The sequence below is a fragment of the Somniosus microcephalus genome, chromosome 6 (genome assembly GCF_052327205.1).
Source record: "Somniosus microcephalus isolate GS21.2 chromosome 6, FLI_Smic_1.0, whole genome shotgun sequence".
In the NCBI taxonomy this organism is placed as follows: Eukaryota; Metazoa; Chordata; class Chondrichthyes; order Squaliformes; family Somniosidae; genus Somniosus; species Somniosus microcephalus.
In genome coordinates this window covers 193,465,184-193,490,475 of record NC_140992.1, presented here as the reverse complement: position 1 = coordinate 193,490,475, position 25,292 = coordinate 193,465,184, and the positions used below count along the sequence as shown (strand labels likewise).

The 25,292-nt window shown below is 48.5% G+C and overlaps 1 protein-coding gene and 1 long non-coding RNA gene across 2 annotated transcripts in view; one reads left to right on the top strand and one right to left on the bottom strand.

Moving 5' to 3' along the window:
- Positions 1 to 25,292, top strand: part of smpd3 (sphingomyelin phosphodiesterase 3) — a 174,058-nt gene that overhangs the window by 134,329 nt on the left and 14,437 nt on the right. The window lies entirely within an intron of this gene.
- On the bottom strand, positions 15 to 6,824 carry LOC147116300 (uncharacterized). Its single transcript, XR_015078776.1, has 4 exons — positions 6,613 to 6,824; positions 4,911 to 5,073; positions 4,650 to 4,751; positions 15 to 957 (listed from the first exon to the last, which is right to left on the bottom strand). It is a non-coding gene; the product is annotated as an uncharacterized LOC147116300 (long non-coding RNA).

Here is a 25,292-nt window from a genome sequence, read left to right as displayed (position 1 = left end):
CCCCCTTTCCCAGTTAACTGTGAGCAAGTGCACAGCCCCCCTCCCCTCATTTAGCTCTGTGTGTGTGTGTGTGTGTGTTCAGATCGTACCCCTGTTTAACTCTGTGTGTGTCTGTGTTCAGACCGTTCCCCTATTTAAGTGTGTGTGTGTGTGTGTGTGTGTGTGTGTATAAGTAAAACTGCTGGCCTGTTTAACTGTGTGTATATATACACAAACACACATACACGTGTGTGTGAGACAGAAAACTGCAGACCCCCTCCTTCTGTTTGACTCATATACTCGCACTGAGGAAGACTCTCCTATTTAGCCCAGGGTTCTCTGGGGCACCTCACTTATAGGTGTTGAGGTAAGCAAGGGGAGGGAAGGAACACTTCACAGTTACATAGGGAGGGGGGAAGTCTCCCCAGTTTCACAGCGAGGTGGAGGTACTCTGCTATGCTTTCAAGTCTTTCACAGCCAGTGACAACACCAACCTTAAGCAGATCTCTACCTCCCACCACACATCTTGCACTCTGCAGTGTCATTACTATAAACCCATGGCAGGTGTGTTATTAGATTTATGATGAGGAACTGGATGACTCACAACTTCCCTTGTATACTTTGACTCACAGGAGACTTCAGTTAATATCTGCGGTCTGTGTGTCTGTTCTCTCTGTCTGATTCAGCAGCAGACGAGTGTTAATGAGGATGGAAACCACCCGAGGGTGACAGAAGCAGACTGACAATGAAAATGAAGAGCGAGAAAGACAGTTTATTACACGTGTCGGTCTAATTAAGGGTGTTTAACATGCACACTCTAGCCTGACCCCACACTGAAGTGTTCCTTCTGTCGTGCTGCTTGGAGTGCAGCTGGACCAGGGGCTTGCAACACCTGCTCCTGTGGACTATCATCATCCCGTTTGAGCCAAAGGGCCCTGTCTGTAACTTCAAAAGCAAAATACTGCAGATGCTGGAAATCTGAAATAGAAACAGAAAATGCTGGCAATACTCAGCAGGTCAGGCAGCATCTGTGGAGAGAGAAACAGAGTTAACGTTTCAGGTCGATGACCTTTCATCAGATGTTCGGAGATGTAACAGGTTTTAAGCAAGTACAGAGGCAGGAAAAAGGGGGGAGAGGAGGAAGGAATAAAGGGAAGGTTTTTGATGGGGTGGAAGGCAGGAGTGATTAAATGACAAAAGGGATGATGGTGTGATCAAAAGGGGTGGTAATGGGACAAGGATAGAAACAACAACAACAACAACTTGCATTTATACAGACAAAAGGTGGGTCCAGATGAGGTGTAAATGGTTACAGCAGAGTAGCAGGGGTGGTGGGGAGCATGGTAAATCTGGCAAAGTGGAGAAGGCTCCCATGGCCCGGGAATGTGGCAGAGGAAGGCAGACAGACCCCAAGGATGTAGACCATGATGGGAGATGGACGGAGCTCCTGGAGAAATGGCTGAAAATGGTTATTTCCCCTTGGGCAACCCCCCCACCCCCCCCCCCAACCCCCCCACCCCCCCCCCCCCCCCCAGTGTCTGGCTGAAGATACAGCAGGAGATCAGGAGAATCCCTACAGAATTTCCAGGCTGCAGTGTTTTTTTCTGGTCAGTACGATTTATCGGGAAATTTATTCTGACCTTGCCACATGATTCTGTGACACTTTGGGTTTATTTACTAAGGACCTGAATCAGTATAAATTAATCGGGTTCCTCAGCATCAGCTTCTCACCGACATTAACTGTTGTTCTTGAGGTAGGTGAGGGGAAGACTAAAAGTGGGATATATGTATGGATGTCCCTTAGAATCATAGGGGGAGAAATTCGGTTGGTTGCGTCACCGATTAACGCCTAAAGAGGCCGAGAAGTGGGGCGCTAGCCAATTTCCGGGCGGGTGCAGGGTGCCTAGCGCCTCGCCCCATATTGCCCATGCATTTAGCGCCGGCACAAACTCGTAGCACCCGCCCATGGGCGCAGGCAGATTATGACGTCATTTCAGTGTGCAACGCCTTTTGGGCACCCCGGATCGGAAATTCAGTGGCGCTCCCCTCCGTAGCGCCTGGCGCTATTAGTGACAGCTTACAGGGAACCTTACCCAATCGCTCTCGGCCTGGGGGGGCGTTATTTAAAGGGGACTGGTGTGGTTTAAAAACGGCAGCCATTTCTGGAGCACAACTTCTTCGTGAGTTTCAAAGAGTTGCTGAGCTGCACACAGAGAGCCTTTTGACCACTGAGCCTGCGCAAGCAGAGGAACTTCAGCCTTCTGACCATCGCCTTGCTGCTGGTGAGCTTTTACAATGGGGACACTTCCTGTGCGTGCTTATTATGGGGGCTGCATTGGAGGGGAACGTCCTGCTGCAGCATCATCTAGAAAGTGCACTGAGACGCAGGGAGAGGAGGCCGGCCATGGCCAGACGGAGGAGGGCCAACAGACGTCGCCACACCAGACCTTACGCTGCCAGGGTTTTCCGACAGCAGTTTTCCTACATGAACATGTCGGAGGAGCAGTGTCTCAGAAGGCTGCGCTTTAGAAAGGAGGTCGTGAGTGAGCTGTGCCACCTGCTTCGGACAGATCTGCAGCCTCAGATAAGGTGCAGGACATCTCTGTCGGTGGCTGTGAAGATGACTGTTGCCCTGAACTTCGACGCGACCGGCTCTTTCCATCTGGGGACATAGCCAGCATCTCACAGTTCGCGGTGCATTGCTGCATCCGTCAAGTGACTGATGCCCTGTTTCGAAGGAGGTGGCAGTACATCTCCTTCCCAATGACCCCGGACAAGCAGCAGGAGCATGCAGAGGGCTTCGCAGCAATAGCGGACTTCCCCATGGTGCAGGGTGCCATTGACTGCACGCACGTGGCTTTGCGGGCACCTGTTTTCAATCCGGAGGAGTTCCGCAACCGCAAGGGGTTCCATTCCTTGAATGTCCAGCTGGTCTGTGACCACCGGCAGCTGATCCTCGCAGTCAATGCGCAGTTTCCAGGCAGCAGCCACGACGCCTTCATCCTGCGCCAGACTTCTGTTGCTGACCTTTTCGAGGCCCCGGCTCACCCAGAAGGCTGGCTTTTTGGGGACAAGGGCTATCCTCTGTGCCCGTGGCTGATGACCCCACTCCGGATCGCCAGAACCCCTGCTGAGGAACACTTCAATGCGAGCCATCTGGCGACGAGGAACATTGTGGAACACACAATCGGCGTGCTGAAGCAGCGGTTCCGCTGTCTCGACCATTCCGGGGGAGCTCTGCAGTATTCGCCCGAGCGAGTCTCGCACTTCGTCGTTGTTTGCTGCATGCTCCATAACCTCGCCATCCTACGTTCCCAGCCAATGCCAGCAGACATTGACACACCAGCAGAGGAGGAGGAGGAGGAGCAGGAGGAGGAGGAGGAGGACCAAGATGGGAGGGAGGGACTTTCTGGAAGGGCCGTGCGTTAGAGGCTCATCAGAAGTCGCTTCTAGGCCCCTCTGACGGAATGCTTGTGGCCATTCCAGGAGCAGGATTGGAGCCGCCCTCATACCCCCAAGCCAGTGAGGGGCAAAAATCATGTAAAAATCAGACTTGGCCTTTGCAAATGAATAAAGTGTTTTAATACAAAGAAATTGCTTCATTTCAACATGAAAAAGGAATAACAACAGAAAGCTTAAATAACACAGACACATTATTGCCTCTCCCTCCCGTGAGACTGTCCAAAACATGAGGTTCTCTCATGGTATCCTCTATGGCCTTGATTCGACCTCAACAGAGGCTTCATCACCCCCCCTTTACTCTTTGCCCCCGGATGGGGATCTCGGTCTCTTGCGGCTCTGGCCCCTTCCCTCCCTGCAGCTCCTCCTTAATGTGACCCCAGTGGCTGCAGCAAGGCTGGGGGAGGCCTGCTGACTGTCCCTGAGCACAGATGCCCCTGAGGTGCGACCTGGACGACCTCTGTGCCTAGAGGGCCCAGCTGCTGACTGCTCCACCTGTGCATGGGTGGAAGCAGTCTGTCCTGCAGGTGGTGGCAGCTGCAGTGGGGAAGTGCCAGTGGTGGCAGCAGGAATGCTGTCCTCTTGAGAGAGGACAGCATCTCCCTGCTCCAGCAACACACTGGCACTCCCACGGGGCAGCGCTTCAGCATCCGGAGCAATCTGCTGGAGCACAGATTGCTGGCCTGCTGTGGTGCTCTGAGGGCCTCGGGTAATCCTGTCTAAGCCATCGAGGGTGACAGCAGTCACTGGTCGCCTGGCCTCACTCTGCGAATGCAGGACACCAGCGAGTGATTGTGTGGCAGCACTCAGCGCTTGCGTTGCAGGTGCCAGTGCTTCGGCGAAGCCCTGGACAGACCTTTCTAATGCTGACCCGAAGTCCACCGCACTCCGGGCCTGTGCTGCGCCGATGTCTTGGACACTCCGCGCCAGTGTCCCGATGGTTTCAGACAACCTTCCCACTGCAGCCATGAGCTCAGTGTTCCTCCCGCCAGCCTGGGCACTCATTTCTTTGAGGGCACGCACCTCCTCTGCGCTCTGTGCAGCAGCACTGGCGGCCTGACTCGCCCTCCGGGGAGACGGCACCCGAGCTTCCCTCACCCCCCTGCGTTGCTGCAGCCCACTGGTGCCTGGAACTGCCTCCTCCTCAGAGCTGGTCCCCCCACACCCCTCCAGGGAAGTTGTGCCCCCAGTCTGGCGTTGGGCTCGCTCACCTGAGGGTGGTTGGGATGGTCCGGCATCCTCCTGGTCGTCGCCTCCAGAGTCACTCAGAGTGGCAGCTTGAGGGCCCGCAGCCTCACCTGGCGATTCACCATCTGAAAGCAGGGAGGTACAGGAGTGGCTTTAGCGTGAGGACAGGGTGGCAGCGAGGGAGGCATAAGTGCTGCAATGTACTGTAGTGGCTTGGCAGTGGAGAATCATGCTGGTGGGGGGAACAATTGGTAGGAGAGAGAGCAAAAAGGTGAGAGCCTTACCATCGCTGTCCACTCTGGGGTCGGCTGCTCCAGAGGCGACTGGTCCAGTCAGCCGGTGTCCCACTATCCTCTGCACTCTCAGCTCCAGCTCGCTTAGGTTCTGCAGGTGAGGCGGGCCTCCACCGGTGGCCAGCTGCTCTCGGCGGTTCCTCACCAGCTTCGCCTGCAGCAGAAAGAACGGGAAGTGTTGAAGCACTATGCAATGAGCTGACATTACATGCCCCCCATGGTAGATTAGCCCTTACAATGTGCAATGAGCTGACATTGCATGCCCCCCATGGTAGATTAGCCCTTTCATTATGCAAGAGCTAACATTACATGCCCCCCATGGTAGATTAGCCCTTTCATTATGCATTGGGCTGAATGTGTGTGTGTGTTTCCTGGAAGGGCCATGGGTGCTGGCTGACAGATGGCCTTTGGGGGTTCAGGCTCCCTCCAGCCATTAAGTCAGGTGCAGATGGAGGGATGAGGATGTTCGTGGAAAAGGCACTCACCCTGACGGCCCGAGTGAGGTCGTTGAACTTTTTCCGGCACTGTACGGCGCTCCTGGGCACCACGCTTCTGCAGATCACTCTGGTGGCCACATCCCTCCATGCTCGCCGCTAATCTGCATGTTGAGCCCTCCTCCCATCCTCAGGGTAGAGAATATCACGCCTGCGGTCCACAGCGCCTACCAAAGCTTCAAGGGCCTCCTCGGTGAAGCACTCTGCCCTCTGTCTCGCCCTCTCCATGTTTTGACAGGATGGAGTGCCTCAGGTAAGTTAACGCCGAATTTAAGGCGTGCCAGGAAGTGCTGGGTCTGGTGATCCTAATCGACCCACCCCTTTAAGAGCTGGCCGGCACCAGTGTGTCTCGGGGTCAGTGATTATTGAAAGCACCTGCGCTGCGCCCCGCCACCGCTAAATTGGGTTGCGCCCCCGGGATAGTGCCTTAAGAGCCTCGTGCAGCACCTGATTTAGCGCCGCAATCACCCTCAGGGGCGCAACGACCCAATATCGCACCAGGTGGTGCTAAATCGCAACTGGCGCTAGGCTTTGCGCTTCGCCAGAACTAGCGCCCCAAATGGGGCTATACCCAATTTCTCCCCCATAGAATCTTACAACAACAACAACAACAATATGCATTTATATAGCGCCTTTAGCATAGTAAAACATCCCAAGGCGCTTCACAGGAACATTATCAAACAAAATTTGACACCAAGCCACACAAGGAGATATTAGGACAGGTGACCAAAAGCTAGGGCAAAGAGGTAGGTTTTAAGGAGCATCGTAATGGAGGAGAGAGAGCTAGAGTGGTGGAGATGTTTAGGGAGGGAATTCCAGAGCTCAGGACCTGGCAGCTGAAGGTACAGAGCTTGAACTCACAACCTTCTGACTCAGAGGTGAGAGTACTACCAACCAAGCCACGGCTGACACCTTGGCTCAGTATTGCTTGGCATCTCTTTCCCCTTCAGCAGGTTAAAACACTATTTGATTCTTTCTAAAGGCTTTAAGGATTAAGGAATTTTACCTTCATCACAATTTACCAGATCCTCCAATCAGCTACCACTGGTGGCTGTGTACAATGGTGGGAACGAGTCGACACCCCTGACCAGATCTACACTGTTGCTAGCCATTGAGGGCCAAACTTTACCAGGGCCCGAAAATCCACTCTTTCCCCATCGCTGAGTAACTTTCAACCACTGCACCTTGAGCCCTCTTACCGGCGTAACTGAACCCCATCAAAGCTGAGGCCTCGTGTCTGGAATTGGATAAATGACTCCCATGAGGAGAACTCAAAAGTCCTTTCCTTGCCGCTCGGTTCTGCTGGATCCCAGTTACCAGATGTGTGTATTTAGGAGTGTGATCACTGGTAACCTGACCTCTGCACAGATGAAGGATTTACTGAATAAGCAAATCTACGTGATCACTTTAAGCTGCTTTGCTGCCTGTCATAAATAGTGAAAGAGAAAGCCCCTTTTATCTTGACCTTCTGGGTTCAGGATGTAGTTACGAATGTCAGAAACTGAATGCAGATCTGTAAAGCAGTCATTTTCCCAGCTGCCTCCCGCTCAGCTGGAATTCCCAATAATTCAATGTGTTGGTGCTTTACATTGAATGGATTAAATGGCTTTCTCAAAGCAGTAGAGAGCAATCAGGCTGCAGACGCTATTGCCTTTAGTAGGCCCGGCTGTTTGTGTAGTTTCTAAACCTCTGTTTCACTTTGTGATTACTGGAGTAGATTTTTGGAACAGGAGCTTGGTAGCTCAAGCAATAATTTAGCTTGAGCCCTTGACTCCTCATTGGGCAGGGAGCCCCTTGCCCCGATTTTAATCTAGCCCACTCAGCAGGAATGGGATGGGTTCCCGTTTTACACCTCGCCCGGATGTACAGCAAGTGTCAGACACGACCCTGTCCCATTCCTGTCAGGAGGGTTAGGTTAAAATCAGGCCCCTTGTCTTTCAGTGTAAACTTAGGTAAGTACTGTCTAGCCTAAGGTGGGCACTTAAACAGGACCCGAGAGTAAGAGACAGAGGAAGAGAGCAAACACTAGAAATAAGGAACAAGAGAATGAAAGTGAGAATGGGAGATCATGAGAACTCGAAAAAGAACAAGAGAGTGAGAATAAAATTGAACAGACTGGGGCTCTTTTCTCGAGAAAGGAGAAGGCTGAGGGGTGACCTGATAGAGGTCTTTAGGCCTTTATGAATGGGTTTGATAGGGTAGATGTAGAGAAGATGTTTCCGCTTGAGGGGATGTTCAAAACTAGGAGCCATTAATATAAGATAGTCACCAATAAACCTAATAGGGAATTCAGGAGAAACTTCTTTACTCAGCGAGTGGTGAGAATGTGGAACTTGCTACCACAGGGAGTGGTTGAGGCAAATAGCGTAGATGTATTTAAGGGGAAGCTCGATAAACACATAAGGGAGAAAGGAGTAGAAGGTTATGCTGATATTGTTAGATGAAGAGGGGTGGGAGGAGGCTCGTGTAGAGCATAAACAAGTGAGAGAGACCGTGAGAAAGAGTGAAAACAAGAGAAAGAACGAGAGAAAGAACACGCGAATGAGAGTGGGAACAAACAAAATAAAGAATGGGAGTGAGAACGAGGACAAGAGAGAGAATCTGAGGACGAGAGAAAAGGAGAGAGCAGATAAACTGTGGGGTGGGGCGGAGGGGGGGGGCTGCGGGGGTGAGAGTGAGAGAATCCATAGTAAAAGTTTTTACATGTGCCACTTATAGTGAGTCAGCACCATATTTAAACATGTGGCAAACCTTCTGGGGGTCAAGGAGGTATATGAGTATTGTTGCCATTTTCAGCACATTGATACCACAAGTGAGTGGTAAAATGATCCATTTCAACACAATTCACGTTATCACTATGCGTAAAAAGTGAGAAAAGGCATATTTTCGTGAAGAGAGTGCATGTCCTATGTCCTTTAAAAATACCGAGTTAATCAGACTGAGGAGTTGTTGGTGGGAGACGAAAGCCTTGTTCAGTGAATGGCAAGTTATTTCAGGGTTCCTATTAATTCCCGGGACTTAACTTTCTAAAATGCTGATCACCGTATAAATGAGGGAACAGGGCTAATGGAAACATTGAATTTCTTGCAGTTTACCACTCCAGTCATTTAATCTGTGATTGTAGAATACATCCTCTCTAAGTGGCCACCTCTTCCTAGAATGTCGAAGGATCTCGCCATGATGACCAACTTGTACGTTACCTCCCCTTGGAGGTCTTGAGACTGCAGCACATCCAACAGAAGCATTGCTTAGTCTCAAACATTGTCATCTCTCAGCCTAATGAGCTCCAAGGAACCTACATGCTGGACACAGGCGATTCATCATGGAGAGTATCACCGATCTAACATGAGAGTGCCTGGGAGTGAGCCTCAATTAGAGCAAGGCTCTCTATACAGAGCCAGTAAAGAACAATGAATCTTGAACTAGTTGAAGAAAAATGGAGCCTTCATTAGGCCGTCATTTCCCACTCCTCAGAGCCTGCGCCCTAAAAAGCCAGCTGCCATCGAGCGAGAAAGTGCCATCAGTCACTGGGGGAAGCAAACACAGGTTAACCCTCTTGCGACTCAAAGCTACAATCTTCAAAAGAATCCATCAAACTGCCGGTGGAGCTGGCCTCCAGCTTGGCACTGAACGCTTGTCGCAGGCTGATTAATTAGAAGTGCCAGGAGCACCACATTATTGTGTTGAAATAATCTAAAGAAGATAAAGTGGTCTAGCCTGAAGAACCCCGGCAGCAGGAGCAGAAGTGTCAGTGTTTTGCTCAGCTCTTCCAGCAGTCTCTCGCACAAAGTGTGGCCAGCTACATTATCACCATCACACGCCCAGAGGGATCTGTCAGCATATTAAAATAGATAAATTACATGAATATAGAGTGATGTTAAAGAGCTCCAATCCCACTGCTAATTTATATAGTGCATAGTGATTATTTACACTAGTGGAGCTCCCGTGGAGCTGCTCATGATTAGTCGGGGAAATGCTCCTTTATAACAATATAGAGTGGTTTTACCTCGTATTATCAGGGCCATTGGTGCATGGTGACTGAATAAGTCCAATTCTGGTTTTATTAATTGGTACTCTAGGATTTTTACCAGTGCTTTGCAAATAACAACCATTTATTCCATGAAAACCATAAATGAGTGACATTGATTACTAATTACTAATTATATATTCCTTTAGCTATTTATTTGACTTTTTATTTCTTACACATTTTAAAGACCAGCATAGACAGGAAGATTTGTAGGCAACGTGCAGGAGGTGTGCAGGGTTTAGTGGGGATGGGGATGGAGATGGGATTATGAGGTTTTGGAGCTGTTTTATGAGGGGGTGGTGGGATATGGTAATATTGGTGCCAGTGTACGACAGTACTTTGGCAAACAAATAAATGGCTTGGTAGCACTGGGGAGTGAATGTGGAGTTTGATTGACTGGGTTATTCTTGGGATCTGCCAGTACTGGGGTAAGATAGTTATGTGCGGGGTTCTGGAAACATTGGGGTCGGGGACAGGGAAGAGGCATCAGGGTCTGTCATCACTGGTAGCCAGGAGCCACAGGAGGTGGCAGCACTGGGAAGAGTGCTGAGGTGTGGAGCACTGAAGGGGATCCTAGGGCGTCAGTACTCTGAGGGGCCCAGAGTGTGGTAGAAGAACTGAGGCCGCAGCAGCTTGGTTGCACTGCTGGAGGTCTGGCAGCAGAGGGAAGATGGGTCCTGGGAACTTGTAGCATTTGGTTTGTCAGAAGATCCTGGGATGTGACAGACCTGGGTGGGGTGGGGGAGGTTGGGGGGATGTTGGGGGGATAAAAGGCTAGGGAAAAGGATGTAAACACTGGGAAATTGTGTGGACACCTAAGACATATCATCAGGGCCTAACTTTAATCTAATTAGCTGAAAACCAGTGGGCACTTCAGGTTCCGGTACAAAACTCAACTGGAAACTGGATATGGCACTAAATGGGTGAAACGTTGATGTAATGGGATCTCCACCCATTACTCTGATCAATTATGTCCAATTGATGCCTGTTAATCGGGTGTAACCAATCAGTAAGGCTAACCTTGTGTGTACCAGAGTCGCACTTGGTTCTGGTCTGACGCTGAAGGTGTGAATCGTGCCTGGTTTAAATGCTGACAGTAAATTGCTGTACTCAGCAAAAGTGCAGAGATGCTGATAAAACACAGAGGAGTTTGTGGCGAGACTGGAGAAGCTGGGATTGCTCTACTTAGAGCAGAGAATGTTAAGGGGAGATTTAATAGAGGTGTTCAACATTATGAGAGTTTTGATAAAGTAAATAAGGAGAAACTGTTTCCACTGGCAGGAGGACACAGGTTTAAGATACTTGGCAAAAGAACCAACAACAACAACTTGCATTTATATAGCGTCGTAAAACATCCCAAGGCGCTTCACAGGAGCGTTATCAAACTACATTAGATATTAAGACAGGTGACCAAAAGCCTGGTCAAAGAGAGAGGTTTTAAGGAGCGTCTTAAAGGAGGAGAGTGAGGGGGAGAGCTGGAGAGGTTGAGGGAGCTTAGGTCCTAGGCAGCTGAAGGCACGGCCGCCAATGGTGGAGCGATGAAAATTGGGGGTGTGCAATAGGCCAGAATTGGAGAAGCACAGCAATTTTGGAGGGCTGGAGGAGGTTACATAGATAGGGAGGGGCAAGGCCACGGAGGGATTTGAAAATAAGGATAAGAATATTAAAGTTGAGATGTTGCCAGACCATGAGGCAATATCGGTCAGCGAGCACAGGGGTGATGGGTGAACGGGATTTGGTGCGAGTTAAGATATGAGCAGCAGGGTGTTCGATGAGCTGAAGTTTATGGAGGGTGGGAGACCGGCCAAGAGAGTATTGGAATAGTCAAGTCTGGAGGTAAAAAAGGAATGGATGAGGGTTTTGTAAAGTCTGTGTATTCTAGTTGTAATTAATAACACACAGACTACAAGATTAAAGTTCAACAGGTCTTTACTGGTTGGAGGTCAGGACTATACTAAATACAATCTTACTACACAGTGCTTATATACCGGTGGTCACCACCGGTATTACGTATACAGCAGCCAGAGAAAGTAGTACATCTCTTAAGGTGGAACAGGCTTAAGTTCTCTTAAGGTGGAACAGGTTACATACACCACAATCCTCCCTTTTTAGCTTAATAGTCATATCCCCATTTAACATAACATCATAACATATATACATATATAACTTCAGGTATAAACAGTTCAAAGGTTCAGTCTCTCAGGAGGCCTTCTGATTCGGTCTGGATAACGCCTTTCAGTGGTCTCTGATTCTTGTTGCTGAGGTGACTCTTCTTGTTGGTTTCCTATGTATTGGACGTCATCATCAGGTACAGTCCCTGCCGAGGTAGATGCTTCAGGTTCATTAACGTCTTCCACAGTTGTCTCTGTCGCAACCATGGGTTCGACCCTTGCTCTTGATTCTACCAGTTGATCCGCATGACGCCTTATCACATTGTTACCAATATCTACTGTGTACATCAGAGGTCCTTGTCTGGCCCGAATTGTTCCGGACTGCCATTTTTCGTTTCCATAGCCCCTTGCCAACACTGGTTGTCCTACTTCGAAACTTCGAGTGGACTTGTTATTAATATGCCGGAACTGTTTGTTTTCCACTTCCCTCCGCACATTTGGTTTTAACAAGTCCAACCTGGACCGCAACCTCCTGTTATAAAACATCATGGCAGGACTTTGGTTAGTCACTGCATGAGCGGCGTTTCGATACGCCATTAGGAAATTGTGTACCTTGTGCTGTAGCGGAATCTGATCATCGTTCATGGCCTTTATTGCCTTTTTGAATGTTTGGACAAATCTCTCGGCCAACCCGTTTGTCGCCGGATGATATGGGGCAGAGGTATAATGTTTCACCCCATTCTTCTTTAAGAATTTTTGGAATTCTTCCGGCACGAACTGTGGTCCGTTGTCCGAACAGATCTGTTCTGGCAATCCGTTCCTTGCGAATATTGTTCTTAACACCGCAATTGTCTTTTCTGAAGTAGTGGTATTCATCTTGATCACTTCTGGCCATTTGGAATGTGTGTCCACCGCAATTAGGAACATGGAGTCCATGAATGGACCAGCAAAGTCAATATGTACGCGTTGCCATGGGGCTGAAGGCCATTCCCATGGGTGTAGTGGTGCGATCGGAGGTGCATTTTGCACTTTTTGGCACCCAGCGCAGCTTTTCGTCAACTCCTCTATCTGTTGGTCAATACCCGGCCACCATACATAAGCCCTAGCAAGACTTTTCATCTTAACTCCCCCCAGATGACCTTCATGCAGTTCTTTTAGAACTCTTTCCCTTAACTTGGGAGGAATAATCACTCTTGTCCCGTACATCAAAGTACCATGGCAGACGGACAGCTGGTCTCGCCTTGCCGAGAATGCCGGTAACAGAGGATCACCACGTGTTGGCCATCCTTTCACTGTCACCTCGTAGACTCTGGACAGTGTTGGGTCGTTCCTGGTTTCTCTTTCAATACTTGCATTGGTGACTGGTAAACACTCGATGATGGTCGAATGAAATAACTCAACAGGGTCAACTTTCGTCGTTTCTTCTTCTTCAGGTAGCGGCAGGCGTGACAGCCCATCAGCATTGCCATGCTGCTTCGTACCTTTGAATTCTATTTGATATTGATGTGCCCCTAGGAAAAGGGACCATCTCTGGAGACGCTGTGCTGTCATCACTGAAACACCCTTCTTAGGGTTAAAAATGGATACCAACGGCTGATGGTCTGTCAGAAGTGTGAATTTTTGGCCCTGCAGGTAATGATTAAACTTCTTCACTCCCCATACAAGGCTGAGAGCCTCCCTATCGATCTGCGCATAGTTGCGCTCAGCGGAGGTCAATGATCTGGATGCAAACGCGACTGGCCTTTCCGTGCCATTTGGCAACTTGTGTGAGAGTACTGCCCCAATACCATATGGAGAAGCATCACAAGCCAACCGAATAGGCAGTGTCGGGTTGAAGTGAGCCAACACTTCCTCTGAGGTGATCAATTCTTTGCTTTTGCGAAATGCCTTCTTACAGTTTTCGCTCCATTCCCATGGTACCCCCTTCTGTAAAAGAGCATTTAGCGGGTGCAGTACCGTGGATAGATTTGGTAGAAATTTATGGTAATAGTTAATCAATCCTAGAAACGACCTCAACTGAGAGACATTATCCGGAGCGGGAGCCTTTACAACTGCCTCTATCTTGTCAGGAGACTTATGAAGCTCCTCCCGGTCAATGACATGACCACAGTACGAGATCCGCTTCTGGAAGAACTCACATTTCTGCCGATTAACTCTAAGTCCATACTCTTTCAGTCTGTTGAGCACCAGTTCCAAGTTTGCGAGGTGTTCTTCATCACCATCACCTGTAATCAGAATATCATCCAGGTAACATTGTGTGCCTGGAATTCCCTGTAATACCTGCTCCATGGCCCTCTGCCGAATTGCTGGAGCCGATGCCACTCCAAAAACCAGCCTATTGTACCGGTACAAACCTCGATGCGTGTTGATCGTGAGGTATTGGCGTGACTCTTCTTCAACCTCCATCTGCAAGTACGCCTGCGCCAGGTCTATCTTGGTGAAGTGTTTCCCGCCAGACAACGAAGCAAAAATATCCTCAATCCGCGGAAGTGGATACTGCACCGTGTGAAGCACCGGATTAACGGTGATTTTGAAATCTCCACAGATGCGAACCTTCCCTGGTTCTCCTGGCTTGTTGCTCAAAGGACGTTTCATAACGGGAACAATGGGCGTAGCCAACTCACTCCAATCTACCTTAGACAGTACACCTGAACGTTCTAGCGCTTCCAGTTCCGCTTCTACAGTAGGTCGTATTGCATAGGGTACCGGTCTGGCTTTAAAAATTTTTGGGTGTGCATGTTCATCAATCTTGATGTTTGCCGTAATTCCTCTCAGTGTTCCCAGTCCCTGCTGGAGCACCTCTTTAGCATCATCCAATATTCTGGACAATCGTTTAGGTTTGACATCTGTTTCCCCGGAATTTACTGTTAGTGCCTTCAAGGAGTGCCAGTCCATATTCATTTTCCTAATCCACTCCCGTCCCAGTAGTGGTGGACCTCCTTCAGGTAGCACATATAAGTCCATTACTTGGCTTTCTTCGCCCTTGTGGACCACCTTTACCTCTATCTTTCCGATGGGGTACACTCTTTGCCCCGTGTATGTTTTCAATATAATCTCCGTATCCCGTAGGGGAATATGTTGGAATAACCTTTTGTAATCTTTCTTATTCATGACCGTCAATGCCGATCCAGTGTCCAATTCCATCTTTACTTGGACTCCTGCTATCTGAAGGGTGACCCAAATTGCCTGGAGATCTGCATCCTTACCAACGTTGTGTACTCTTAAGCTACCCAGTTCATTACTGCTAGCGTCTGAATCTGACTTCTGTTCGGTCGAACTGTTCTTTGTCACCTTGTGTACCTTTATGTATTTTCCTTGCGGTGACTTTTTGTTGCTGGTCTTCTTTCCTGACCGGCATACTTTAGCTATGTGGCCAAGCCTGCCACACGTTCTGCATTCTTGGTTTTTAAACCAACACTGGTTCTGATCGTGCGTTGTCTTTCTGCAACGATAACATTTTACAGTACTCAAACCCAATTTATTTGTACTGAGTTCCAGTGACCGTAGCTGCATTACTGCCGTGCCTCTCGCTGCGGCTTTGTGTGCTGCTGCCATAGTGACCGCTTTCTCAAGCGTCAGCTCATTCTCCTCGAGCAATCGCTTTTGTGTATCTTCTTTTAATAAACCACACACAAATTTATCTCGTAGTGCCTCTGCCAGTCTCGTTCCAAATTGACAGTACTTTGCTAGCTTACGCAATGCCATTAAATATTCAGCATTGCTTTCATCCTTCAGCTGCCTTCTGCTGTAAAATTTAAATCGTTCCGCTAGCATCAGCGGCGTGGGGTTTAGGTGATTTTTCAGGACAGTAACAATCTCCTCGAACGTCTTATCTGCCGGTTCATCTGGTGATAAAAGGTGTTTCAATTGCCCGTATGTCTTCGCACCCATTAAGTTTAATAATGTTAGTGCTTTCTCTTCATCTGGGATTTTATTTGCTTTACTGTGGCGACACGCCACCACTGGACATAATCCGCTCACGGCGGCACGGACAGTCTAAGCAGAAGCCCCCAGCCGGGGGCCCTTTCCTCCAGCAACTTGTTTCCCGCAGGGACAGGCTGCCGGGAGCACTTCCTGTCTGGGAAGTATTTAAGTGGATGCGCGGGCTTTTCTAGTTCCTGTTTTGCCATGTGGTTAGAATAAAGCAGTTGTGTTTTCAATAGCTCTGGTCTCGACTCCCACGTTTGCCGCGGTATCTCAACATTACAATAATTTTGTATGCGTTCTACATACATAGCCCAATCTTCGATGTCGCTATCAAAGGTATTAATGTTCCCATGTTTAGGCATCGTTGCAATTTAATTTATTTTTATTTTTATCCAAGATGGCGGCTTCCGCGCTCTTGTCTTCGTCCTCCGCCTACAAAATGGCGGTTTTCCCGCGCTTGGCGGTCTTCACCCGTCCCCCGACGCTGTCTCCGCTTCACCGCGGCTCTCGCGCCTTCAGTTGCCCCCCAGACGCTGCGCCTTTTTAGCCCGAATGCGGCCCAGCCCTTATCACCAGCCACGATCGATGTCCCCGCGCTGTGCCTTTCGGCCCGAATGTGGCCCGGCCCTTATCTCCGGTCGCGATCGATCTCACCGCCCTTATTCCTCCGTCTTCCCTCCCCGTCTGTACAGCCAACGCGGCCGACTTTCTGGTCGCGTCGCTGCCCGGCTTACCCACTGCCGAGGTAGAAAGAAGATAGCTGACAGCTGCTGATGGAGGCTTCGAGTTCAGGATGTCTTCTGCACTCTGGTTTCTCGATGTCTGCCGCGCGACGTGTCTTCCAGCAGGGTGATGAGGGTGGAAGCCTCTCTTCGACGTCCGTTCTGTGGACGAAGCCGCCGTGGATATAACTGCCGCAGGGTAAGAATCTGACTCGTCGCCACTGTAAAGTCTGTGTGTTCTAGTTGTAATTAATAACACACAGACTACAAGATTAAAGTTCAACAGGTCTTTACTGGTTGGAGGTCAGGACTATACTAAATACAATCTTACTACACAGTGCTTATATACCGGTGGTCACCACCGGTATTACGTATACAGCAGCCAGAGAAAGTAGTACATCTCTTAAGGTGGAACAGGCTTAAGTTCTCTTAAGGTGGAACAGGTTACATACACCACAGGTTTCAGCAGCAGATGCGCTGAGGCGAGGTGGAGACGGGCAATGTTACAGAGGTGGAAGTAGGCGGTGTTGGTGATGGAGAGGATATGTGGTCGGAAACTCAGCTTAGAGTCGAATAGGACACCAAGGTTGCGAGCGGTCTGGTTCAGCCTCAGACAGTGCCCAGGGAGAGGGATGGGGTCAGTGGCTAGGGAATGGAGTTTATGGCGGGGACTGAAGACAATGGCTTCGGTCTTCCTAATATTTAGTTGGAGGAAATTTCTGCTCATCCAATACTGGTTGTCAGACAAGCAGTGTGAGAAATCAGAGACAGTGGAGGGGTCGAGAAAGGTGGTGGTGAGGTAGAGCTGGGTGTCATCAGTGTACATGCGATGATGCTGCCGGGGGAAATAGGAGAGGGACAAGGATAGATCTTTGGGGAACTCCAGAGGTAATGGTGCAGAAGCGGGAAGAAAAGCCATTGCAGGAGATTCTCTGGCTGTGATTGGATAGATAGGAATGGAACCAGGTGAAGGCAGTCCCACCCAGCTGGACAATGGAGGAGAGGCATTGGAGGAGGATGGTGTGGTCAACCACCTCAAAGGCTGCAGACAGGTCGAAAAGGATGAGGAGGGATAGTTTACCACAGTCATAGTCACATAGGATGTTATTTGTGACTTTGATAAGGGCTGTTTCAGTGCTGCAGCATGGGCGGAAACCTGATTTGGAGGGGTTCAAAGATGGAGTTGTGGAAAAGATGGGCATGGATTTGGGAGGCAACAACACATTCAAGGACTTTGGAAAAGAAAGGCAGGTTGGAGATGGGGCGAGGCAATAGTTTGGATGGATAGAGATGTGATGATGGCAGATTTGAAAGAGAGTGGGACAGCACCTGAGGAGAGAGAACCATTAACAATGTCAGCTAACATGGGGTCCAGGAAGGGAAGTTGGGTGGTCAGCTGTTTGGTGGGAATAGGGTCGAGGGAGCAGGAGATGGATCTCATGGACAAGATGAGCTCAGAGAAGGCATGAAACTAGAGAAAGATGCGAGTTCAGGGCTAGGGCAGGGGGACCTAGTGGGGAAGTGAGGAGAAATTATTTTACGCAGCAAGTTGTTATGATCTGGAATGCACTGCCTGAAAGGGTGGTGGGAGCAGATTCAATAGTATCTTTCAAAAACAAATTCTATATATTTTTAAAAAAGAAAAAATTGCAGGTCTCTGGGGAAAGAGCAGGGGAGTGGGACTAATTGGATAGTTCTACCAAAGAGGCGGCACAGGCTTGATGGGCCAAATGGCCTCCTGTGCTGTATCATTCTATGAATTGATGAGTCTGAGGCTGCCCCGTGCGACACTCTTCAATAATCTCCTTTGTTGCTCCATACAGCCTTTACATTGCATTGTTTGGTATTGTATGCTGGAAATGTTCAAGCATCCAATTTGCTCTTTTAGACAGGCGCCTACCGATGTTTTTTTTAAAATTTCCACTTGTACTTCTATCCTGTGAAAAATATCACACCAGACATGCAGTAACTCACTAAGCCACTTGGGGAGTGGGTTTTCATTGAGTTTATCTTTAATACCCACTCCCCCATCCAGATGTGGCTTAGTGAATTAATGCATATCTGGTGTGATACTGAGTTACACCACTCCAAAGGCCCAGGTACAATTCATGCTCTCGCTAAATCAAACAGATTATAATTGGGATGCGAGAACAGTAAAGAGAAAATATCGATTACTGTTCTGACGGAGGATCTACACCCAAAATGTTAGCCTCTTTACAGGTGTTGATGGACCTGCTATGTATTTCCACCATTTTCTATTTGCAGGTCTATTTTTAATTGGTCTTAGTGTTACTGGGACAAAAGGACGGGGGAGGTGAGAATCACCCAGGGTTCCTGCTTCTGATTGCTATCCAGTGATTCCAACTGCAAAGTTCATATGTGGCTGTTGGTGGTCAGGAATGGGCTTTGCTATGATGCCTCGTGCAATTGAATAACCGGTCGATGGACCCTGTCTAGGCTCCCACGTGAACAATGGCCACTTTGAAGAGGTGTCAGAAGGCTGCTGGTAACCATGGCAACCTATCCCATCATACGTCAGTGCCCTCAGGAGAAGGAGGAGAAAACTTAGGAATGCAATATAGAAAGTGGCCCTCTGCTGTTTGCCAGGTTGCTTGCTGCTAATTCCGCACAGGCAGATATTTAGATAAACTTTCATTGCACTTCGTTCACTCAGGAGAGGGATACACCAAATGAGGGTCGTACCTGGGGGGTCGTGCTGTGGATACGCAGCCATTCCCTCCACACGCGGCTGTTCCTGCATTGCTGCCGTTGCTGCCCTCTGCCTGGGTTGCTGGAGATGCATATTCCCGATAGCTGGCTAATGCATGGCGAGCCTTCAACTCCCAGCCTCCAGCTTGTGGCTGTTCTTCAAATAAATTAATTTACTGGATGTGCACAGAGGCAGCTCATTTACACCGGAGGCAGATAAGCTCCTAATTTGGGGTTTTCAAGGAGCCGCTCAACAGCCTCATTTCTATTCTGTTCTGATTAAACCAACACAATGCCCTGTCACTGGCTTACTGAATTGATCTGTTACAAAAACTGCATAAGCCATCAACAAAGAACAATTCCTCACAGAATAATAAATCTATAATGCAGTGTTATTTTATATTGATTTTCTGTGAGGTAGTTTTGTGCTATTGGTGTGTAAGTCTCATGTGTATCATACAATAATACCCAGAATGTTATTGGGTGTCGTGCTCCTGTATAGTGTCAGCTTGGTTCAGTTGGTAACACTCATGCCTGAGTCACAAGGTTGCAGGTTAAAGCCCCTTTCAAGGACTTGAGCACATAATCCAGGCCCGCGATCTCTACCACCTAGAAGGACAAGGGCAGTAGGCGCATGGGAACACCACCACCTCCAAGTTCCCCTCCAAGTCACACACCATCCTGGCGTTCCTTCGTCGTCGCTGGGTCAAAATCCTGCCACTCCCTCCCTAACAGCACTGTGGGAGTACCTTCACCACATTGACTGTAGCAGTTGTAGAAGGCAGCTCACCACCACCTTCTCAAGGGCAATTAGGGATTGGCAATAAATACTGGCCTTGCCCGTAACACCCTTATCCCGTGAACGAATAAGATAAAAAAATGTATAATCCAGGCTGACACATCAGTGCAGACTAAGGGAGTGCTGCACTGTTGGAGGTGACATCCTTTAGGTAAGACGTTAAGCCAAGTCTTCAGTCTGCCTGTTCCTGTGGTTCATGTAGACCTTACAAATCCTATGTCACTGTTCAAAGAAGAGCAAGAACTTGTTCTGGTGTCCTGGCCAGCATTCCTTCCTCAAACAACAGCACCCAAAGCTCATTAACAACATGCCGTGTGGGAAATCCTGCTTCAAAGTAATTCATTCCATAAATGTAAGTCCTGCTTCTATAACCGCATACAATGCTGCTGTACACTTGCCAGATATACATTCTGCTGCAAGACGTATCACTTGTGTGTGCATCTATACACGTGCATTATATATCATATATAATGGAGAGCTATACCATATATAATATAATAATACAGTGTATTACTGGAGTATAGAACTCCATTATATATCATACAGAATATGCGTGTTACTGGAGTGTAATACTCCAATTATATATATGATATATAATACACTGTTTATTACTGGGGTAAAGCACATTAATATATTTGGACTACTATTTCCATGGGATTTCTTCTGACCTCCCACCATAACTTCAGTATAAGAACATCAGAAATTCGGGAGAAAGGGCCATTTACACCATTTCTCTGGGGTTTCTACTGATCAACTGCTGAAGTTACAGCAGGAGATCAGGAGAACCTGTGCAGAAATTCTACCTCTTGATACATCATGAACCGCATATTACTGGGGTACAGGAAACTTTGTTTTATCCGGCACGGACGGGACCGACGTGGTGCCGGTTCATCAAAAATTCCGGATAACCGAACGCTATAGTAAAAGATACGGAGCTGAGAGCTCCGTATAAAGCAACAAACCCACAGCTTCAAAACAATGGCCACAAGTTGCAAGCGTCTCTGTAGCTTAGCAACAGCTGCAGCCACACCCTTGCACAGCAACACATGGAGGAAGGCAAGTAATAAAAGTTACCTGAACCTACTCCTGAATTTTGCCGGTTAACCGAGATTTCCGGTTATTTAGGTGCTGGTAAATCGAAAGTTTCCTGTATAATGCTCCAATATGTATAATATACAACATACTGTATACTGGAGCATATGGTCTCATCTGAAAGATGGCACCTCTGACGGTGCAGCACTCCTTCAGTACTGCACTGGAGTGTCAGCCTGGATTATGTGCTCAAATCTCTGGAGTGGGATTTGAACCCACAACCTTCTGAATCAGAGGTGAGAGTACTACCCACTGAGCCAAGACTGACGCTCTACCTTCCCATTCTGCATGGCTGTCACATTTTTTTTCTTGGGATGTCTGTATTACTCAATCTTTTTCTTACTGTTTTGGTCTCAATCTTTCTGTCATGCCAGGAAGATCTGGGCAAGTTTGAGGCTGGGGTTGGAAAGTTGGAGTTGGGGGAAGGGCAGGACCTGAGAGTAATCATTTGTGACGGGATGCAAGAGCACTGGGGTCTGGAGGTGACTGGGCCCTGGCAATATTTATGGGGGAGCTCATAGGATGGGCTGATGTCTGGTGAGCCCTTTGGGATGGGTGGCTGCGAGCACTCAAAGGCAAGTTGGGAGACCTGTGATGACTCAGGAGATTGACGGTTTTGGAGTACTGGAGCTACTAGAGTCTGGATAGGGTTTGGGGCACTGCAGAGCCTTGGAGCATGAGGAGGACTGGGAGGTGTGAGATAGCAGAGGTGGCTTGAGTATGAGAGATGTGAGTGGGGTGGGTGGAGTGTGAAAGTAATGGGGGCAGGTGCACTGGTTCTGGGAGCACAGGGGATGATGGGAATGTTGCTCCAACAAAGTACAAGCAAAGGCAGGTTGGAAAGTATGAAAACCAAGGGGCTAAAATTTGTTCACTTTTAGTCAATTGGATATTTGATTGGCATCCAACAGGTAATTCTTCATTTTGGCCAATCATTAGCTTTTGCCCTGTGAATGTGTGACATCCTGAAGCGTGGCACTTTCGGGTGTGACGCCTTTGAAAGATATGATACAACAAGCACACATACACTCATTCCAGCATCCAACTACCACGGGCTGGATTTTCATTCAGAAGTCGGGAAGGAGGCGGGACTACAACTTTTGGGTTGTAGTCCCGCCTCCAACGAGATGCGGCCAATCCACGCGATTTTCACTTGATTGACCTTGTTGAGCCCACCCAGCGGGCTCAGCAGGCCAATTAAGGGCCACCCGGCAACAGGTGACGTCACAGACTGAAATTTCATCTGTCAAGATGTTTTGACAGATGAAATATCAGTGTTTCACAGCTGTTTGAAGCTGTCAAACACTGACAGTCTTACTTCTAACCTGAGCCCTTCCACACAGACTCAGTTAGAAATCTCGCTGGCACTGAAAGCTGCAGGCTGTCACTTTTGACAGATCGCAGCCATTCTGCTTTCAGTGCCGGCTGAATGATGGACTCCCGAAGCCTAGAGGAAGAAAGGCTGTTAAGGTAAGTACAGATAATTTAAACTTCTTTACACACTTTAGACACACCAAACACACTTACCTTTGCACTCATGCACCCATCACTCATCTGAACACCGACATCTCGACCCCTTCAAGTCCTTCAACCCGACGGCCCGACTCCTCTAACCTGGCGTGGTTTGGAGCCGTTGGGAATCCCACATGACAACCTTCAAAATAGGGATTAGGCTAAAAACTGCCTGTTAACTACCTGTTAACAGGTAGTTAATTTGCACTAATCCCTTCCCGCCTCGGGTCTGCTGGTCCCAGTGCGGGGCAGGTACCCGCCTCCTTTGAAACTTACATGGAGGCGGGTTTTGGGCGGGATGGTGTCGGGACCCCCGAATTTGGGATTTTAGCCCCCCCCCCGCACGCCTAAAAGCCCGCCTCATAGCACACTGAAAATCAACCCCCACATAAACACACACACACAAAGACACTATGTACACACCACAAGTGCACAGGTTTGCACACGCCAGACACACAATCACACACATGTGAGGACACCTGCATCCATGTGGCCACACACCTGAGCAGTCACAGCTACATATAAAAGATGAAAGGTGGACAAGTGACCATTTTCTCGGTTTAGGATTCTCTCTCCGTGCCCCTGTGCTGATTGAGATACCTGACTGTAGCTGAGTCGCAGGCAGATTCTAGGCTGGCCCCCACCTGCTTCTTCACAATGGGCTGCAATTAATCTCCGATTGGCAGCATTTTCTGAAATGAAAAAGAAAAGGTCACGACTTAGACTCATCTGGCAAGAATCAATCTGACATTTGGAGTTTTGTGTTTCTCTGCAGCTCCTTACATTCAGCAATGGAGATGACGCATTCAATTGCTCCTTAATGAGAAAATGGAATTAGTTGCTAGGGACCGGAATTCTGAACTGGAATATTGGGTTTTCTGAATCTGATGAGTTGCCACTTAGATAAAGTATGAATTTTAATTTCAACATTTAATACAGTCAAGCAAAAGCTTTGAGATGTCTGCAAAGCATTTTGGGCCTTCACAGCATTTAATAGTACAGTAATGTGAAATTAACCCTTCTCTTCTAAATAAAGAGTAATTCCAAACTATTATACAATAACCAACCCTTACCCTGCTGAATAAACAGCAAAATGGAAAGAATTTGCATTTATGTAGTACCTTATCACATCCCAAAGCACTTCACGCAATGAATTGCAGTCACTGTTGTTATAGATGCAAATGTAGCAGATATTTTGCACAGTCAGGTCCCACAAACAGCAATGGGACAGATGATTAAAATAAAAACAGAAAATGCTGGAAACATTCAGCAGGCCAGGCAGAATCTGTGGAGAGAGAAACAGAGTTATCGTTTTGGGTCGCTGACCTTTAATCAGATGATTAATCTGGTGTTCTTGGCTGAAGGAAGAATGTTGGCCGGAACATTTCTCCTTTGAACAGTGCCGTGGGATATTTAACTTCCACCCAAGCCACCAGAACAGGGGAGAGGTCACATACGAGAGACATGGGGCTCAATTTTAATAGTCTTGAGGAGGCGGGTTTGGAGGCAGGTCGGCAGCGAAAATCTGAAAAAATGGCTTCAGACACCCAACCCGCCTCCATCCCACCCCCACCCGATTTTCGTGAGTGTCTGTTCAGCCGTTCCCAAACTGACCCAACTGGAACCGGTGGGACAGGTAGTTAAGGCAGTTAAGAGCCTGTTAACTGCCTTGCTAATCCTATTTTGATAGTGGTTTCCCATTTTCGTGCTTCTGGCTCCTGTTTCCCGATTAGTCAGAAACAGGCCAGGTTCAAGGAGACGAGTTGCTGGAGGACATGATTTGTAGTCATTGGTGGAGCACTTTAAAAGCGCCCTTGTAACATGGCTGACATTTGAATGCAACAGCTTTGCTGTTGTAGGTATGGGATAACATTTTGCACATCTACTGACGACCTGACTGTTCTGAATGGAAATATTTCAGGTCCCTTCGACTGTGCGCTTGCAAGGTTGTTGCCTCAAATGAAATCTATAGCAAGGGGATGGGAAACATTTATACCCTCTCATCCTGATCCTCATAATTGGAGGAGCAGCAGCCGCGTGGCTCAGTGCAGATCTTCCTCGGAAGAGGAGGAGGGGGAGACGAGGGGAGCCTTGCATGCCCTGTTGTGACCAATGTAGCATCCCTCCAGGTCACCGCTGCCCGTCAAGCAGGGTATGCACACTGCCATGCCACATTCTCATAAGCTTACTCTTCAACCATAAGTGGCTACCATATGGCTCTGTAATTGTAGACGACATTTGTCCAACGTCATACATTGGGGTCGATTTTCATTAAGCTGTCGGGAAGGAGGCGGGACTACAATTTTCAGGTTTTAGTCCCGCCTACATCGACATCCGGCCAATCCACGCGATTTTCCCTTGATTGACCTTGTTGAGCCCGCCCAGCGGGCTCAGCAGGCCAATTAAGGGCCACCCGGCAACAGGTGACGTCACAGACTGAAATTTCATCTGTCAAGAGGTCTTGACAGATGAAATATCAGTGTTTCACAGCTGTTTGAAGCTGTCAAACACTGACAGTCTGACTTCTAACCTGAGTCCTTCTACACAGACTCAGTTAGAACTCACACCGGTAATGAAAGCTGAAGGCTGTCACTTTTGACAGCTCGCAGCCATTTTACTTTCAGTGCCGGCTGAGTGATGGACTCCCGAAACCTAGAGGAAGAAAGGCTGTTAAGGTAAGTACAGGTAATTTAAACTTCTTTACACACTTTAGACACACCATATAGAAGCACGCATAAGAGAAAGATTAAGCACATATAGTCACAAGGGGACCCATCACTCACCTGAACACCGACATCGCGACCCCTCCAAGTCCTTCAACTCGACGGCCCGCCTGCTCTAACCTGGCGTGGTTTGGAGCCATCGGGAATCGCACACGACAACCTCAAAATGGGGATTAGGCTAAAAACTGCCTGTTAACTACCTGTTAACAGGCAGTTAATTGGCACTAATCCCTTCCCGCCTCAGGCCGGCGGGTCCC